This window comes from Pinus tabuliformis, chromosome 8, assembly GCF_031772625.1.
Source record: "Pinus tabuliformis cultivar Carrire ecotype Pingquan chromosome 8, CPIR1, whole genome shotgun sequence".
Taxonomy (NCBI): domain Eukaryota; kingdom Viridiplantae; phylum Streptophyta; class Pinopsida; order Pinales; family Pinaceae; genus Pinus; species Pinus tabuliformis.
This window is the reverse complement of record NC_142294.1, coordinates 973,882,364-973,887,428: the sequence shown is the minus strand read 5'-3', so window position 1 is coordinate 973,887,428 and position 5,065 is coordinate 973,882,364.

The window sequence follows — 5,065 nt, the reverse complement described above, 5'->3', positions numbered from 1 at the left end:
ACCAGTATGACAACGACTAGGGCAGGTTCACCCCAAGAAAGCCGCTGCCATCAAGGCAGAAGTTGAAAAGCTTCTCTATGATGGTTTCATTTACCCGGTTCCTCTAACCGATTGGGTATCGAACATTGTTCCTGTTATGGAAAAACAAGGAATGATTAGAGTGTGTGTCGATTATAGGGATGTAAATCAAGCTTGTCCAAAAGACAACTACCCTACACCCTTTATTGACCAGATAATTGATGAATGCATCGGATGCGAAATCTTTTCATTCATGGATGGATTCTCCAAGTATAATCAAATAAATATCAACCCACAGGACCAGTCAAAGACTGCATTTATCTATCTGTGGGGCACATTCGCATACCACAAATTACCCTTTGGTTTAAAGAACGCAGGGGAAACGTTTCAGAGGGAAATGAATTATGCCTTCCATGACATCAAAAACATCGTTCAACCATATCTCAACGACCTTCCAGCTCATTCGCGAAAGTGGACTGATCATCCACAGCATTTAAGAGCGATATTTCTACGTTGTTGACACTACAAGATACGACTCAATCTACACAAATGTGTGTTCTGTGTCAGTTCTGGTCGCTTACTTGGCTTTGTAGTCTCAAAGGATAGGATTCGCCTCGACCCATGCAAGGTTCAGGCAATCATAAATTTGCCTCCACCTTCAAATTTGCTTCAGATTCAGAAACTCCAAGGGAAAGCAAACTCTCTGAGGAGGTTCATTCCAAATCACGCAGAACTTGTTAAAGGTTACACACATCTATTGAAAAAGGAAGTGCCCTTTGTCTGGGATCAGGTCACGCAAGCTTCCTTTGATGCTTTAAAAGAATCCCTAATGAAAGCATCATTAATGTACGCTCCTGATTATCAAAAAGACTTTAACCTGTATCTGGCTGCAGCGGATACAACCATCTCAATGGTTTTAGTTCAAGAAGACTACGGAATTGAACATCCTATATATTATTTAAGTAAAAACTTAAATGATGCAGAGAGCAAATATTCCTATGTTGAAAAGCTGGCGCTCGCAGCTATTCAAGCAATACAGAGATTTTGACACTGTGTCCTCTTTCAAAAAACTACCATTCTGTCAAATAGCAACCCCATGACTTATATATTGTCGCGACAGTTGCTGGGGGGTAAATATTAAAAATGGATAGCAATTCTACAAGAGTTTGATCTGGAATTTGTAAAATCCAAGTCAAAGAAAGCCCTGGTTTTCGCGGAATTATTATGCGATCTCCCATCATCGTCCAACGATGAAACATCTAAAGAAACAATCGTGGATGAATCTTTGTTTCTGATATCTTCAAGCAATCTGTGGTATGGAGATATAATCATTTATCTCCAAACCCAAAAATATAGGTCTAACACCTCCCACTCCGAACAAAAACGTATTCGATACCGATCAAAAGACTACATGATCCTCGGTGACACGCTTTACCGTCGTGGTGTCGATACAGTTCTAAGGAGGTGCCTCACCCATGAGGAAGCTGAAAAAGTCCTGAATGATTGCCATTCAGGTGCATGTGGGGGGCATCAATCTAGTTACGCTATGACGCAAAAAAATTTACGAGAAGGATACTTCTGGCCAACAATGTTCAAAGATTGCATAACCGCAGACAGAAATTGCCATGCCTGTCAAATTTTCGATAGCAAAACCAGAAGACCACCCGCACCTCTACAGCCAATAATTGTTGTTGGGCCATTCGCCAAATGGGGTATCGATTTCATGACATGTAACCCCACCTCGACCGAGGGGCATGGGTATATCATAGTCGCAGTGGACTATTTTACCAAATGGGTCGAGGCAATGCCTACATTAGATAACACTGGTGAAACAGCTGCGCTTTTCTTTTTCAATCATGCAGTCGCCAGATTTGGCGTTCCTCAGGCTATAGTCATAAATCATGGATCACATTTTCGCAATCACATGATGGCCGAATTAGCTGCCAAATTAGGGTTGTCTCACGACAGCTCTACTCCATACTACCCGCAAGCTAACGGACAAGTTGAAGCAATCAACAAAGTCCTGAAGCGCATGCTACAAAGGATGATTGGAGTCCACAAAAGGAGTTGGGACCTGATCCTGTACTCAGCCTTGTGGGCATATTGAACATCGGTAAGGAATGCAACCGGGTTTACACCCTTCCAACTAGTGTATGGCCTAGAAGCAATCTTACCAGTTCAGTGTGAAATCTTGTCCTTCAAACTTGCAATCGACCTTCGCCCTGGAACTTCAGAAGAGGAGGCTCATTTCTTGGAACTAATCTAATTGGATGAAACCCGTCGTGATGCCGCTTTGGCTAACAAAGCCCATAAGAAATGAGTCAAGGCACAGTTAGACAAGAATGTCAAACCCTGTGTCTTCTCAGAAGGTGACCTGGTCTTACTTTAAGACCAAGAATCCGATAAATTAGGAGCAGGTAAATTCAAGTCTTTATGGATGAGCCCCTATATTTTTAAACGTGTATTAGCAAAAGGAGCCTACGAGCTAATGGATTACGATGGAATTACACTGGTGCAACCCCGTAACGGGTTGTACCTTAAGCATTACTATGCATAATCAGTATGGTAACCTATATGCTTTTGTTACATTTTTGTTTTCGCTAAGGGTAATCGTTTTGGTCAAGTAAATCCACTTTTTACATTTTTCTCAAATGTTGAACCTATTGGAATCTTTTATTGGATATGCTGACGGAGCAAGTCGTAGTTCGCAGAACCTATCTTCTGCAACCTGGGACGTTGTTGATCCAAGCGACAAGTTAGTAAGTTTCAGAGGGGTATGTATTGGTCGATCAACAAATAACATCGCTGAATATAGCGCGTTGATAGAACTTCTCTCTGATGCCATCACACATGGCATACGCTGACTTTTCGTCAGGCTAGACTCACAGCTCGTCATACTACAACTCACTGGTATCTACTCCGTCCGAAATCCAGCTATCTATCGCATGTTCCTAAGGGTAAAAATTTTGGAAAGGCAATTTGATTTTATTCAATATCAGCATATTTCTAGAAGCTTAAACACATTAACTAACTCATTGGAAAATTATGTGTTAGATAGACATTTTCAACATTTATAAAAAGAAGCATTTCATCAATATTTGCATGTGGATCATATAACTTAACCAAAATAAAACTCCGAAAATCAAAAATATATATAACTCTTTATGGTTTATACATAATGTTCTGTAACCAAGAAACAATTGGTCAAATGACCCAAAACTCAAAACGCGAGGGGGCACCTTAGTCTAATGATGCTGGTGATAACAAGTCACCGCCTGTGCAATCATGCGTAAAAGTCGAGTCCATCGACTTGGCACGCCAGTGGTATGTCGCTGCAACCTCAGAGGCAGCTCGTCAGTCCTCACATCTGGAATACCGAGAGTGAGGCCCTCAACGTGATCCTGTAATGCTGAAAGAGTCTCGGCCACATCAAGGTCACGAAGGATAGCCCTTCCCGCAGCCTCTCCTGCTGGAGCGGCGGCCGGCACTCTCAGGCGTACTACTGGCCGGGCGGGACCAATATCTGCATGAGCACATGAGTTCTGATTAGTATTGATAGAATAAAGCACAAGGACATTATAAAGAGAAACGATAAACAGAAAAGTGGTCAAAGAATTTACCAATGGCACCCCACTGCTCGCCAGCCGGCAGTACCAAATCTGGGTCACCCCGAAAGTCCATACCAGCATATGGATACTTGGAAAAACCCATCTCCTGATGATCGAACCACCCGAAGAAGGTATCATAAAAGGAAATCTGAGACTGACCAGCATGTCTGGACATATGTTGGACCCATCTCTGCATCCGTGGTTCAATCAGTGGAGGTAAACCAAGTGAAATATACTGTGGCTGCATCAGTGGGATCTTTTCCAAGGCGAAGGCAGTCAAAATAGAACCATATCCGAAGTTCTTCAATCTTCCGTTTTTCACCTCGGTCAGCTGTTCTTTCATCACAAGGAGTACTGCATCACACCAGTTGAACACCTTCGGTTCGAGACATTCTAAGGCTTACTGCATATAATACCGGTTGGCCACATGGAGAGCTGCACCACCAGCCATCCTACCAAAAGTGAACAGAATGGTCCTCAAAGACCTGTCAATGACATCTCGGATGATGATCTTGCCATCTTTACTCGGCTGAGATCCCTCTCTGCAATACCTGGGAACATAATCTCTCACAGATCTGCCTCCACGGGCCGAACCTGATAAAGAGATAGGGGCACCCCGCCTCGATAAGCCGGTCAAAAAATAGATGTCCACAACAGTCAAGGGGATGGATTTGCCCCTAATCTGGAACACCTGGCTGGTAGGATCCCAAGCATCGAGCAAATACTGCAGCAAGTTGATTTGTTGCCTCATGCTAGAGATGCGGAAAAACTTCAACAGGCCACAGTTCCGCAATGCGTTTATTGTAACCGGATCATGTAAAGCAAGCATGTCCTCTTCTTCATGCTCACGTTCTTGCCATGTAATAGTCATTTTTCTCCAATAAATCTCTGAAAGCAAACAAGAGAGGAGTTAGATCCTAATTTGGTAAGAAACAGGCAAAAATTTCCATTGAAAACTGTGCACAAATTTCCCTCCTTGCACCCATCTTACCTCCAGCAGTGTTCTGGGTGCATTGCATGCTAACTGTCCAGTGGGTAGACCAACATGCAATTCACCTTACGATACAGAAAGGGTGCGATGGAGCCAGGGCGAGTTTTTCAAACCCCAGGGCCTTAGAAAAACCAGAAATCAGGCTCAGAATGCAAAATGGAAAGGATGAAATGAAAGAGCTCAGGTTTAGCTCCTACCTGGTCCAGACGGTGCCAAAAATCATCCACTAAATCTCCCAGAATCAGCTAGTGAAAATCGAAGGGGGAAAGCACCTCCAAAACTCTAACAAGCCAAAGTTCAAATGAAATGGTAAAATGAGGGGTAAAAGCACTTTTAAATTACTTTTTACGTAATTCAAGTAAAATTTTAGTGTCTTAACTCATTTCCTAGACATGTATTGTTCATTTCTAACTAGTTTGATGAAGCAATTGAGTATGCAGTGCAACCT